Raw genomic sequence first — 15569 nt, 5'->3', positions numbered from 1 at the left:
GTCCTGCACTTCTTTTGACGAGGCTGTAATTTTACGAGCCGTCTTTTGACAGCGACGCGTAAAATGACAGGTCGTCGGCACAGTACATCGTAAGACCCATTGAAAGTAATGGGCAGATGTTTGCCGACGTATTGGAGGCGTTTTTTCAGACGTAATTCAAGGCATAAAACACCTCCAATACGTCTGAAAATAGGTCGTGTGAACCCAGCCTAATATATAAGGCCCTGAAAACCACTTCAGAACTAAACTAGTACTTCTAAAAATAGCCTTTTGAAATTTTCTTGAAAATGTGAGAAATTGCTGCTAAAGTTCTAAGCCTTGTAACGTCCTAGAAAAATAAAAGGACGTTTAAAAAAACAATGCAAACATAAAGTAGACATATGGGAAATGTTAACTAGTAACTATGTTGTATGGTATTACTATCTGTCTTACAAGCAGATACATTTAAATTTCGAAAAATGCAAATTTTTGCAAATTTTCCCTAAATTTTGGTGTTTTTCACTAATAAATATTGCATTTATGGACCAAATTTTTCCACTATCATAAAGTACAATATGTCACGAGAAACAATCTCAGAATCGCTTGTATAGGTAAAAGCATTCCCAAGTTATTACCACATAAAGTGACACATGTCAGATTTTAAAAAATCGGCTGTGCCACAAGGCCAAAACAGGGGTTAATATTTTTTCTGTTATCTCCTTCCTCCCTTCCATATCTCGAATCCCTGAAATAAAAGTCCTCGCTCTATGTTGTCTTAAGTTTCTTGCCAATACTCTTCCTGGTTTATTACCCAATTCCTAGCACATCTTTCTACACTTTAAGGGCAGATTCACACGAGCGTTGCGTTTTTGCGCGCGCAAACAACGCAGCGTTTTGCGAGCGCAAAAACCATTTGACAGCTGCGTGTGTCATGCGTGTCTGATGCGCGGCTGCGTGATTTTCGCGCAGCCGGCATCATAGAGATGAGGCTTGTCGACGCCCGTCACTGTCCAAGGTGCTGAAAGAGCTAACTCTTTCAGCACCCTCGACAGTGAATGCCGAACACAACAGCGAAAAACCTGTAAAAAAAAAAGATAAAGTTCCTACTTACCGAGAACTTCCCGGCCGTTGCCTTGGTGACGCGTCCTTGGTGACGCGTCCTTGGTGACGCGCCTCTCTTGACATCGGGCCCCACCTCCCTGGATGACGCGGCAGTCCAAGTGACCGCTGCAGCCTGTGATTGGCTGCAGCCTGTGCTTGGCCTGTGATTGGCTGGAGCTGTCACTTGAACTGAAGTGTCATCCCGGGAGGTCGGACTGCAGGAAGGAGACAGGAGTAATCGGTAAGTTAGAACTTCGTTTTTTTTTACAGGTTCATGTATTTTGGGATCGCAAGTCACTGTCCATGGTGCTGAAACAGTTTAACTCTTTCAGCACCATGCACAGTGAATCTCTCCCGACGTCGCGTACCGATAATTTTTTTGCCGGGATCGGCCAAAACGAGTTTGGCCGAACCCGGTGAAGTTCGGTACGCTTGTCCGGCTTCGCTCATCGCAAAGACACTCCGTTTGGATGTTCGGAAACAGAAAAGCACGTGGTGCTTTTCGGTTTTCATTCATCCTTTTCACTGCTGTTGCGCGAATCACGCTCGTCCCACGGAAGTGCTTCCGTGTGGTGCGCGTGATTTTCATTGGGTTCAATGGGTGCGTGATGCGCGAAATAGGCAGAGTTATTGAACCTGTCGCGCTTTTTGCGCAGCAGACAAACGCTGCGCAAAAAGCACGTACTGTCTGTACTGCCCCATAGACTTGTATTGGTCCATGCGTGCCGCGTGAAAACCACGCGGCCCGCACGGACCGAATACACGCTCGTGTGAATCCCCCCTAACAGCATTACTTTAGTTTTTCTAACAACAGTGTTTTTAATTGTTCTCTCACCTGTATCAAAGCAGCACCTACTTCTCTTGCATTTGTCATCTTACGTGCCTGTTCTATTTCCTGTATTTGTTCTGTTAGTTCAAGTATTTTCTTTTTTATTCTCGATCCATGTTTGATCAGTATACCTCTCACTACACATTTGTGAGCCTCCCATAAGGCTTCCCATCTGTCGTATATCAAAAAAGATTTGTATCTCTCTTTTTAATTCCAGACAAACAGCAGTGTCTAATATAATAGTTTCATTCATTTTCCAGTAAAATCTTCTTCTTGTATCAACACCCATAGCCAGTACCATAGTTATCAGTGCATGATCTGATATTCAATATTTTCTATAGAAGCCCTGACCAATCTGTTCATATCTGGGTGCTGAAGAACGATATAGCCAATCCTGGAATATGATTAGTTTTGTGTTGAATAGGAGGAGTAATCTTTCCCACTAGGATTTAACCACTTTTGACCTTCCTGACAGAGCCTCATTTTTCAAATCTGACATGTTTCACTTTATGTGGAAATAACTTCGGAATGCTTTTATCTATCCAAGCGATTCTGAGATTGTTTTCTCGTGACACTTTGGACTTTATGTTACTGGCAAAATTTGCTTACATTCAGTATTTAAATGTGAAAAACACCAAAATTTTGCGAACAATTTACAAAATTTGCATTTTTCTAAATTTACATGTATCTGCTTGTAAGACAGGCAGTTATACCACACAAAATAGTCGCTAATTAACATCCCCCATATGTCTACATTAGATTGACCTAGTTTTTTGAACATCCTTTTATTTTTCTAGGACGTTACGAGGCTTAGAACATTAGCAGCAATTTCTCACATTTTCAAGAAAATGTCAAAAGGCTAGTTTTACAGGGGCCAGTTCAGTTGTGAAGTGGCTTTGAGGGTCTTATATATTAGAAACCTCCAAAAAGTCACCCCATTTTAAAAACTTCACCCCTCAAAGTATTCAAAACAGCATTTAGAAAGTTTCTTAACACTCTACTTTTACACTTTTACAACGCCCACTTGGCCAAAAATGAAAACACGCCCAGTTGTTCATTAAGAAACTCATTAGCATAAAGATAATATAGGTCAGAACTCTGTCAAAAATGATCGTTTTTCTAAATAAATAACACTGCTGTAATCTACATTACAGTGCCGATCACATCATGTACAATATAGGCCACTTATAATGTGGTGACAGAGCCTCTTTAAGTGAAATGGATGGCCCCGATAAGAGAGGTCAGCATTTTTACCCAACAGGTGTTTTGCTGAATTTATTAGTTAGGCCTGGAAAAATTAAAATCTAAATTTTTTTCCAATAAAATGTATTTTAGCTCACATTTTTTCATTTACACAATAGATAATGGAGAAAAAGAACCTCAACATTTGTAAAGCAAAGTCTCCTGAGCACAGCAATACCCCATATGTGGTAACAGAGCTCAGGCCTCATGCACACAACCGTAGTGGTGTGCACGGGCCGTGATTTGCGGCTCGGACGGCCGCTGAGTGTCACCTGCGGCCACCCGCAAGTCACGGGCCGTGATTTGCAGCTCGGACGGCCGCTGAGTGTCACCTGCGGCCGCCCGCAAATCACGGGCCGCGCACATTGCAGTGTGCATTCATTTCAACGTGCCTGGACTGCAAAATGCGGCCGTAATAAGACATGTCCTATCTTTTTGCGGTCCAGGCTCCCAGGCAATGCACGGACCGTGGAACCCACGGGTGAATTGCGGCCGCAAAAATACATTTGTGCGCATGGGGCCTTAGAAGGGCTTAAGGCGGCATTTTGCTTTTGAAGCACAGATTTAAATGAAATGTCTTTTGGGCAAAATTTCGCATTTGCAAAGTCTTTGAGGTGCCTGGACATACAACTTTTCCACTTTTGCGTGAACATATGACAGGACTCAGGGGTGAAAGGGCAACGTGCATTTTTAGATGTAATTTTGGGATTTGCACAGTATTGGCCCACAATTGCATAGGCTCCGAGGTAAAATTAAAAAAAAAACCTGAGTAGTAACCCTCAAAGTATTTATCAAGGGGTGTAATGATCATGCTGACCCACCGTTTTTTTGGGGATGTATGAATACGAAACTAGAGATAGAATTCTGTATTCCGTTTTTTTTTTTAAATTAGCCCTCGGGTGCCAGAACATAGAAGCATTCACCAGAAACGAATTAGAGAACTACATCCCCAAAGTTTTCATCTAAGGGTATAATGAGAATGTTTAGTTTTGTTTGGTATTTTGGTGGAATGCCAATTTATCTGTGAGCATTTTGATAATAGAAATAATAGTTTAGAATTTTAAAAAATATATAATTTTTAATGGCCAAAATCGTTAAATGGGTATACCAGTAAATTATTATAATTTAATTTAGTGATCAAGGGAGGTATGGTAAATCTTAAAGCATTGTTTCATACAGAGGCTGGGTTTAGAAGGGCATGTGTCTCACTGATACGTTGTATCCTTCCTGATCCCTCTCTTAGAAGAGACACAACATCGCTTTTGGGGTTTACTTTGTTTTTGCAGTAGGAGGTAATTCACTGGGGAAATGCTTCCCCGGTACGATCCTGATGGCCTCACTAGCAGCCCTACTTGCCCCCGCTTCCTCCTGATCTCCAAAAATAACTACATTTTATGACTTTTTCTTGGTAACCAAGAAAAGTTTCCTGATTGTCGGCACTCTTCAAAAGTACAAACTAATTGTACATGGCCATTTGAACCAGATGGACAGCTAGTTTTTTGTACCATGATCTGGTTTTTCTCATGGCACTATATGGCTGCATCATTTGATCGGCGAGGTCAACTCCACCATTTTCTTGTTATAATCCTGTATGCATATAGGTTGAGGTTGTGGTGCTCGCCCGCGTATTTGGACAGGGCTGGTGTCATCGCCATGAATTGAGATCAGCATCAGGATGTCTTTTTTGGCCCTAAATTTCATGCGCAGTATCTGGTCGCTGCACAATTCTCTGCATTCCCCGGCTCTCAATTTAGCAGCTATAAATAGTTTTTGTAATGGAGGCATTTAAAAGGTGTCATACTGGTGTAATAGTTGTCAAGGTTCAAGTTGCATCCTTGATTTAGAAGTGGATGTATGAGGTCCCACACAATTCGTCCATTTATTCCCAGAGAAGGGGGGTAGTCGGGGGGATTTATTTGCGAATCTTTCCCCTCATATATTCTAAATCGGTGGGTGTATCCGGAATCATTTTCACAGAGTTTATACATTTTTATTCCTTATATCGCCCTTTTATTAGGTAAATATTGGCGAAAGTGTAGCCGCCCTTTAAAGTGGACTAGGGACTTGTTGATGCATATATTTTTCTCTGGGATATATGCCTCCTGGAATTTCATGTTCAGAAAATGTATTAGTGACCTTATTTTATTTAGCCAGTCAAAATTAGGGTAATTTTTTTGGGGGGGTGGACACAGTGAGTGTAAGAATTTTACGATGGCCTCAAAACGTTTCCTGGGCATTACAGCCCGGTACATTAGGGTATGATAGAGGGCGTCTGTAGTCTAGTATGACCTAATTGTGGGTTTCTCTATTAGGCCCATATTTAGAAAAAGCCCCCAGAATGTCATAATTTCAAATGAATCGATATTTCCCATCTCTGGGTCCTGGCAAAATGGGATTTGAGACGAGTGGCAAGAAACTGCGTTGCGTATAAGTTGGTTTGCGCAACTATTAGATCAATTAACTCAGAAGAAAAAAGAAATTAAAAAAAATCTGTTTCCCTGTAACCCATTATTCCTGAATGCGCAACAAAATCAGGAAAATAGGGTGTATACATTGAGGGGGTAGCCAGATGGTGGGGCTTGCGGTAAGCTGACTTTCAACACCACCTCTTCTGCGCCTTTGAGGAGGTTCCTCAATATCCTCATTATCAGTGGAGGAAGATGCTAAAAAAAATTGGAACTCCTCGTCACTGTCTGTGTCCGAACAGACAATAGCATACACATCCTCACTGGTATATAGGCGGCAAGACTTAACTGTTTTTTCGGGGTATTTTCTATAAAATCCCTAACTATCACAAACGAACTAACCCTAAAACTACACTACCGTTCAAAAGTTTGGGGTCACCCAGACAATTTTGGGTTTTCCATGAAAACTCACACTTATATTTATCAAATGAGTTGCAAAATGACTAAAAAATATAGTCAAGACATTGACAAGGTTAGAAATAATGATTTTTATTTCAAATAATAATTTTCTCCTTCAAACTTTGCTTTTGTCAAAGAATGCTCCATTTGCAGCAATTACAGCATTGCAGACCTTTGGCATTCTAGCTGTTAATTTGCTGAGGTAATCGGGAGAAATTTCACCCCATGCTTCCAGAAGCCCCTCCCACAAGTTGGATTGGCTTGATGGGCACTTCTTGCGTACCATACGGTCAAACTGCTCCCACAACAGCTCTATGGGGTTGAGATCTGGTGACTGCGCTGGCCACTCCATTACAGATAGCATACCAGCTGCCTGCTTGTACCCTAAATAGTTCTTGCATAATTTGGAGGTGTGCTTTGGGTCATTGTCCTGTTGTAGGATGAAATTGGCTCCAATCAAGCACTGTCCACAGGGTATGGCATGGCGTTGCAAAATGGAGTGATAGCCTTCCTTATTCAAAATCCCTTTTACCTTGTACAAATCTACTACTTTACCAGCACCAAAGCAACCCCAGACCATCACATTACCTCCACCATACTTGACAGATGGCGTCAGGCACTCTTCCAGCATCTTTTCAGTTGTTCTGCGTCTCACAAATTTTCTTCTGTGTGATCCAAACACCTCAAACTTCGATTCGTCTGTCCATAACACTTTTTTCCAATCTTCCTCTGTCCAATGTCTGTGTGCTTTTGCCCATATTAATCTTTTCCTTTTATTAGCCAGTCTCAGATATGGCTTTTTCTTTGCCACTCTGCCCTGAAGGCCAGCATCCCGGAGTCGCCTCTTCACTGTAGACGTTGACACTGGCGTTTCGCGGGTACTATTTAATGAAGCTGCCAGTTGAGGACCTGTGAGACGTCTATTTCTCAAACTAGAGACTCTAATGTATTTGTTTTGTTACTCAGTTGTGCAGCAGGGCCTCCCACTTCTCTTTCTGCTCTGGTTAGAGCCTGTTTGTGCTGTCCTCTGAAGGGATTAGTACACACCGTTGTAGGAAATCTTCAGTTTCTTGGCAATTTCTCTCATGGAATAGCCTTAATTTCTAAGAACAAGAATAGACTGTCGAGTTTCACATGAAAGCTCTCTTTTTCTAGCCATTTTGAGAGTTTAATCGAACCCACAAATGTAATGCTCCAGATTCTCAACTAGCTCAAAGGAAGGTCAGTTTTATAGCTCCTCTAAACAGCAAAACTGTTTACAGCGGTGCTAACATAATTGCACAAGGGTTTTCAAGTGTTTTCTAATCATCCATTAGCCTTCTAACAGTTAGCAAACACAATGTACCATTAGAACACTGGAGTGATGGTTGCTGGAAATGGGCCTCTATACACCTATGTAGATATTGCATTAAAAACCAGACGTTTGCAGCTAGAATAGTCATTTAGCACATTAACAATGTATAGAGTGTATTTCTGATTAATTTAATGTTATCTTCATTGAAAAAAACGGTGCTTTTCTTGTAAAAATAAGGAAATTTCTAAGTGACCCTAAACTTTTGAAAGGTAGTGTATATATATTTTTTTTTTTGACTCAAACAAAAAAAGGAAGGATCACAGTGGGGCTGTGAGAGGGATCACTTCATTTTTCATGGGGAGGGGGAACTCAACTGTTCGACTGAGTTCACACGGGGCGGATATGCTGTGTAAAAGCACGCAGCGTATCCACCTTGTGCGCCGTAGGGAATTCCGTCTGAAAATTCACACCAAACTGTGGTGCGGTTTTTCGCCCGGAATGTCCGCTGCGGAAACTGCATCATTTAGCCGGGCTGCTAGCAGTCACATGGGATGAAACGTCATCCCAGGAGGCCGTGCTGGAGGGAGGAATCAACCCAGACTCTTGTGGAACTAAGGGTATGTTCACACGACAGCGCAAAATACGTCTGAAATTACAGGCGTTTTTGCATGTACTCGCGTTTTTCGCGGCGTCTTTTACGGACGTAATTGGAGCTGTTCCTCATTGGAGTCAATGAAAAATGGCTCCAAATACGTCCCAAGAAGTGTCCTGCACTTCTTTGATGCGGGCGCAATTTTTTGCGCCGTCTTTTGACAGCGACCCGTAAAATTACACCTCATCTGCACAGAACATCGTAAAACCAATTGCAGGCCTCCATTACGTCTGGAAATAGGTCGTGTGCACATACCCTAAGAGTTGCATTTTTTTAAATTCAATGTAGAAAACCCTCAACAAATAAGCACCGATTTCGCAAATATAATTGACATGCCGGAGTGCAGATTTTTTATTTTTTTCACAACACCCCAATTTACCACATGCCCATGACCCGGACACGCTTTAAAGCAATTTTAAAATTCTTGCATTATAATGATAAAAGCATGCCAGTCATTGAACATTTCAGCACCAATCCTAGCTCTAAAAGTCAAATGGCGCTTCTGAGCCCTGTCCTGTGTCCAAACAGCCGTTTATGACCACATGTGGGGTATTGTTTTTACTCGGGAGAAATTGCTTTACACATGCTTTTTCCCCTTTAGTCCTTGTGGAAATGAGAAAAATTTTCTTTGAAAAACTTTAGATTTTCATTTTCGCGGCCTACTTCCAATAATTTATGCAAAACACCTCTGGGGTCAAAATGCTCACTATACCACTAGATCATTTCCTCAAGGGGTGTAGTTTCCAAAATGGGGTAACTTTTGGGAGGTTTCCTCTGTTTTAGCCCCTCTTTGCACATGTGACATCGCCTCCCCAAACCATTCCTGTTTAATGTGAGCTCCAAATGGCGCTCTTTCCCTTCTAAGCCCTGTTGTTTGTCCAAACAGCCGTTTATGACCACATGTGGGGTACTGTTTTACTTGGGAGAAATTGCTTTACAAACGCTGTGGTGCTTTTTCTCCTATAGGCCTTGTGGACATGAAAAAAAAAATAGATTTTTATTTTCACGACCTACATCTAATAATTTCTGCAAAAAAACCTGTGGGGTCAAAATGCTCACTATACCCCTAGATAATTTTCTCAAGGGGTGTAGTTTCCAAAATGGGGTCACTTGTGGGGGGTTTCCACTTTTTTGTCCCCTCAGGGGCTTTGCAAATGCGACATGGCCACCGCAAACTTTTAACATTCCTGCTAACTTTTGACCTTCCTGACACAGCCTCATTATTCAAATCTGACATGTTTGACTTTATGTGGTAATAATTTTGAAATTCTCTTACCTATCCAAGTGATTCTGAGATTGTTTTCTCGTGACACATTGGACTTTAAGTTAGTTGTAAAATTTGGTAGATTAATTCAGTATTTAATTGTGAAAAACACCAAAATGTGGCGAAAAATTGCAAAAATTAGAATTTTTCTAAATTTAAATGTATCTGCCTGTAAGACAGACAACTATACCACACAAAATTGTTGCTAATTAAAGGCTATATACATTGTTTTTTGTTTATTTTTTAGAAAATTGTGCATCCGTGTGATTGGTGCAACTTCCTGAATACATTTTATTAAAAATTATTTTTACTTTTTGAGATACAGCTGCTTTGTATTCTGTATACAGAGCAGCTGTATCTTGCACTGAATCCTGCATTTGTCAGGTCCGCGGAACTGACGAGTTCAGTGTCAGCGGGCCTGGCGTGTCTGTGACACGCAGGATCGAGCTGTTAACGATCACATCTAAGATAATAACTTAGATATGATCGATTACAGGTGGATCCTGCATGTCAGAAACACGCAGGACCCGCTGGCACTGAACTCGTCAGTCCCGCAGACCTGACGGATTCAGGTCTTAGCGAACGATACAGCTGCTCTGTAAACAGAATACAAAGCATCTGTATCTCCAAAAGTTAAAATCATTTTTAATAAAATTTAATTAGGAAGTTGCACCAATCACAATGACACAAGATGTTATTATTACTAAAGAATAAAAAAAACATGTAAATAGCCTTAAAGAGGAAAATATTCCTGATCATTTTGAATTCCAGTAATTGTAAAATAAAGGGATTGTGGGCATGGCATTGGCACCCCCTTGTGGCAGAGAAATACTAAATTTCCTTGAGACCCCATTCATGCGGAATTAAGGAATACAAGGATTAATTTGCTAGCCAGGATTCATGATCAACTTTTATTCCCTAAAGTCGCTTGAGTAGATTAGATCAATGGTGTCTCTGGCATAGGAAGGCAGTGCTGTTACAAGAGATCTCAGAACTTGGTCAATATAGATTCCCAAGTTCTGAGAAAATTTTCCAACACCGGAGGACCCTTCTGGACCTTTGGTACACTGTAGAATGTGGCTTGCGGAAGTAACAGCAACAGAAAGTCAAATTAATTTTTTACTATTAGATGTTCTTCCATAGCTTTAACCACCAATTTCTTCACCTCAAAGCAGTATTTTTCCATATTTATCTTCTGATAAGTCTGCAGACAAAGGGCATTGGGGCCTTCATTAGGGGTACTTCAGGGTGAATTCGATTCAGTGGCAGACTGTGGATGGGGTCGCCCTTTTTGGGGCAGGTACCCTGTATTATCAAAACCACAAAAAAGGCCATACTTACTAGGTAGGTAGGTGGGTGGGTGAAAACCCGTTCCCATCAGGACGCAGACGGGTCAAAGAATGCTGCAGAAGGAGTGTGCATTAAATAGTGAAGGCGTTGGGTTGCGAGCTTTGCGTATTTTGGCCAAAATAACAACTAATACCCCATGTTTCATGGATATTTCTTACTACGTATACTACACTTTTTTTCAGGACGCAGCCGGGTCTTATATGCTGGGAGGGCATGATGTGCTGGCGTTTGGTTTGGAATGCAGAGCAGCCCGCTTTAGCTAACACTAGCGGCATTACAAATAGGCTGTTATTCGGCAAGATACACCATGCCTGACGACCAGCACATTATCCCTCCACGTATTACACATAGTACTGACACCCCATGTACTATTCACAGCACTGACCCCTATTCATCACTTTTATTTATTTATTTTTATTACATTATTACACAGTTCTGACACTTTCATACATACATATTTCTTTTTTACCATCCATTCACACCCTAGCACTACACTGACACTCATTTATCGCACACCTTTGAGCACTTAGTTCGCCACTCCCCTCAAGACTAGTGGGAGGGGCTATCACTATTTAATGCACACTCCTTCTGCAGCATTCTTTGACCCGTCTGCGTCCTGATGGGAACGGGTTTTCACCCACCCACCTACCTACCTAGTAAGTATGGCCTTTTTTGTGGTTTTGATGATATCTATGTCCCATTTTTTCTGTTTGTGGTACCCTGTATTAGGCACGTTTTTACAAGTCTTTTCTTTACTATTCATTACTTTTGTATTTTTCATAAAATAGTGATGTCATCGCCACTGGGTTATAGGTTTGTTTGCTGTATGGTCAATTCCTCAGGAATAGAAATGGAGCTTATAGGAATTGCTGTATTTTATTTAGAACATTGTATAGCCAGGCAACATATATGGTACCACATCAGCAAAATTTTTTTTGTGCAGTTGCAGAGAAATGAATGTTAATGGCGTTGTCCAATCTGGGTATATTAGGTAATATGGACGTCAATGATTTCTCACTCTGGGAAACTTAGTGGATGACATAATCGACACAACTTTAATTAACGCTATGTAATACTACATTTCCAGCTCCAGCTATTTGTTGGGAATACTCATCTGGGGAGCTGCCTCAGGAAAGGGGTTGTCCTATTAGGACAAAACTTTTTGTTCCTTTGTTTTTTTTCCCTCTTTGCTATTCATTTGCTTTTACTCTTTGTTTATCACTCTATTTATTAATGAAGCTTCACAAGCCTACCCAATTGAGTACAAACATTTCAAGGAGCAAATGCTATCCTTTCCATGCAAAATGTTTCATGTCATATATAATATAACATCCTACTGCTATAGCCTAAGTAATATTTACCCTATTTGCAGGGCCGGCCTTAGGATAGATGGCGCCCCGTGCAAAATTATCTTTCGGCGCCACATCCCATCATAAAAAAAGCCCCATAAAAAAGTATAATGCCCCCCACAGTATAATGCCCTATATAGTGCCCCCACACAGTATAATGCCCCTTAATTCCCCCTATACAGTATAATAATAATATAATATATTATGACCCCTTCAAGGACACAGTATTTTGTCCTCTAATTGTGCCCACACAGTATTATGCCCCCTAAGTGCTACACGCAGTATATTGCCCCCTATAGTACCCCTACACAGTATAATGTCCACTTACTGGCTCCCCACAGAGTATAATGCCCGCCTCCCCTGGCAGCCACAGACAGCCTCCCTTGTAGATAGTGCCCCCTGTAGATTGTGCCATACAGCCTCTCTGTAGACAGTGCCATAATCCCGTGTCTCCTTCTTGTTGATCGTGCCATCCTCCCACTTGTAGACAATGCCCCCCAAAAAAATTTGTACTAACCACCCCCGTTCCCACGACGAATTGAGCTGCTCCACGACGGGATCCTTGCGTAGGGCAGCGTGATCCTGTCCTAGGACAGCCCCCTTGTCGGTAGTGCCACACAGCCCCCTTGTCGGTAGTGCCACACAGCCCCCTTGTTGGAAGTGCCACACAGCCCCCTGTAGGTAGTGCCACACAGCCGCCTGTAGGTAGTGCCACACAGCCCCCTTGTAGGTAGTGCCACACAGCCCCCCGTAGATAGCGCCACACAGCCCCTTGTAAGTAGTGCTACACAGCCCCCTTGTAGGTAGTGCCACACAGCCCCCTTGTAGGTAGAGCCACACAGCCCCCTTGTAGGTAGTGCCACACAGCCCTCTTGTAGATAGCACCGCACCCTTGTAGATAGCACCGTCCTTACTGTATATAGCGGCACCATAGCTCACTGAAGAAGCGGAATCCCCCTATGGCCGGGGATTCCGCTTCTGGAGCGCTTCGCTTGATGTCTCTGTCCATATATCTGGTGGGTAGGTCATCCGTTGTCAGAAGGTGGAGAACCACTTTATTTATGCAGTTTCATAGTCATAATAGGTAATTAAAAAAACGTACCTGAAGCTCAAAGTATCGGGACAGCAACGAATTGTTTCCATCTGTTCTTGCTAACTTTTAGGGCATGTTCACACAGGGCGGATACACTGCGTACAAAGTACTTAACATATGCGCCCTGGAGCACCCATGTAGTTCTGTTCATAAAACCGCACCAAATTGTGGTGCAGTTTTTCAGGCAAAATGTCTGCTGCGGAAAACAGCAAGTTAAAAAAAAACGAAAACCTTATACTTACTTGTAGTCATGGCGACGCATCTCTCTGATGTCCTGCAGCCCGGGCTCCTAGGATGACTTTTCATCCCATGTGACCGCCAAAACCTTATATACAGTGAAGGAAATAAGTATTTGATCCCTTGCTGATTTTGTAAGTTTGCCCACTGTCAAAGACATGAACAGTCTAGAATTTTTAGGCTAGGTTAATTAGATAATTGATAGATTATATAAAAAAAAAAAAAGAAAATCACATAGTCAAAATTATATATATTTATTTGCATTGTGCACAGAGAAATAAGTATTTGATCCCCTATCAACCATTAAGAGTTCAGCCTCCTCCAGACCAGTTACATGCTCCAAATCAACTTGGTGCCTGCATTAAAGACAGCTGTCTTAAATGGTCACCTGTATAAAAGACTCCTGTCCACAGACTCAATTAATCAGTCTGACTCTAACCTCTACAACATGGGCAAGACCAAAGAGCTTTCTAAGGATGTCAGGGACAAGATCATAGACCTGCACAAGGCTGGAATGGGCTACAAAACCATAAGTAAGACGCTGGGTGAGAAGGAGACAACTGTTGGTGCAATAGTAAGAAAATGGAAGACATACAAAATGACTGTCAATCGACATCGATCTGGGGCTCCATGCAAAATCTCACCTCGTGGGGTATCCTTGATCCTGAGGAAGGTGAGAGCTCAGCCGAAAACTACACGGGGGGAACTGGGGAACTTGTTAATGATCTCAAGGCAGCTGGGACCACAGTCACCAAGAAAACCATTGGTAACACATTACGCCGTAATTCACAGGTTTATATCTTTAGGGATATGTATATTTTTAAGGTACCAGTATCATTGCAATATTTCCAAATTGCAATCTGTCTGTGTCAGATGCACAGCACAGATTGCAAAAAATATCATCTATCAGGTTCAACTGTTGATGCGCTTTCTTTGCCACTATGGTTTCAGATATAAACCAGTGAATTTCAGAATTGTACTAGGGAGAACTACATGACATTTATATACTCAGTGAATTACGCCGTAATGGATTAAAATCCTGCAGTGCCCGCAAGGTCCCCCTGCTCAAGAAGGCACATGTACAGGCCCGTCTGAAGTTTGCAAATTAACATCTGGATGATTCTGAGAGTGATTGGGAGAAGGTGCTGTGGTCAGATGAGACTAAAATTGAGCTCTTTGGCATTAACTCAACTCGCCGTGTTTGGAGGAAGAGAAATGCTGCCTATGACCCAAAGAACACCGTCCCCACTGTCAAGCATGGAGGTGGAAACATTATATTTTGGGGTGTTTCTCTGCTAAGGGCACAGGACTACTTCACCGCATCAATGGGAGAATGGATGGAGCCATGTACCGTCAAATCCTGAGTGACAACCTCCTTCCCTCCACCAGGACATTAAAAATGGCTCGTGGCTGGGTCTACCAGCACGACAATGACCCGAAACATACAGCTAAGGCAACAAAGGAGTGGCTCAAAAAGAAGCACATTAAGGTCATGGAGTGGCCTAGCCAGTCTCCAGACCTTAATCCCATCGAAAACTTATGGAGGGAGCTGAAGATCCGAGTTGCCAAGCGACAGCCTCGAAATCTTAATGATTTACAGATGATCTGCAAAGAGGAGTGGGCCAAAATTCCATCTAACATGTGTGCAAACCTCATCATCAACTACTAAAAATATCTGACTGCTGTGCTTGCCAACAAGGGTTTTGCCACCAAGTATTAAGTCTTGTTTTCCAAAGGGATCAAATACTTATTTCTCTGTGCACAATGCAAAAAAATATATATAATTTTGACTATGTGATTTTCTCTTTTTTTTAAAATATAATCTATCTCTCACTGGTAAAATTAACCTAGCCTAAAAATTCTAGACTGTTCATGTCTTTGACAGTGGGCAAACTTACAAAATCAGCAAGGGATCAAATACTTATTTCCTTCACTGTATACTTGTAGTCATGGTGACTCATCCCTTTGATGTTTTGCAGCCCAGCCTCCTGGGATGACGTTTCATCCCATGTGACCGCTACAGCCTGTGATTGTCTACAGCAGTCTCATGGGATGAAACGTCATCCCAGGAAGCCGGCCTGAACAGAGAAGTATAGAGATCTGGGTAAGTATAACCTTTTTTTATTTTCGGAGTTGCGATTTTTACAGTACCTCCCCATTGTATTCAACGGGGAAAACCCGTAATAGGAAAGCAGCGATTCTAAATTATCAATTGACATGCTGCGGATTAAGAAAACGTACCACAGGTCAATTTCTGAAAGTTTTTTCAGCATATTTTTTATGTCCCCAGTAGATAGTAGAATACAGAGTAGCCT

General features: G+C 41.9%; 1 protein-coding gene across 1 annotated transcript in view; it reads left to right on the top strand.

Annotated features, from left to right (window-relative positions):
- The window catches only part of FRK (fyn related Src family tyrosine kinase), a 124292-nt gene that overhangs the window by 32641 nt on the left and 76082 nt on the right, over nt 1-15569 (top strand). The window lies entirely within an intron of this gene.

Source organism: Rhinoderma darwinii, chromosome 4 (genome assembly GCF_050947455.1).
Source record: "Rhinoderma darwinii isolate aRhiDar2 chromosome 4, aRhiDar2.hap1, whole genome shotgun sequence".
In the NCBI taxonomy this organism is placed as follows: Eukaryota; Metazoa; Chordata; class Amphibia; order Anura; family Rhinodermatidae; genus Rhinoderma; species Rhinoderma darwinii.
The sequence above is the reverse complement of the archived record's forward strand: the minus strand, read 5'-3'. Positions and strand labels throughout refer to the sequence as shown.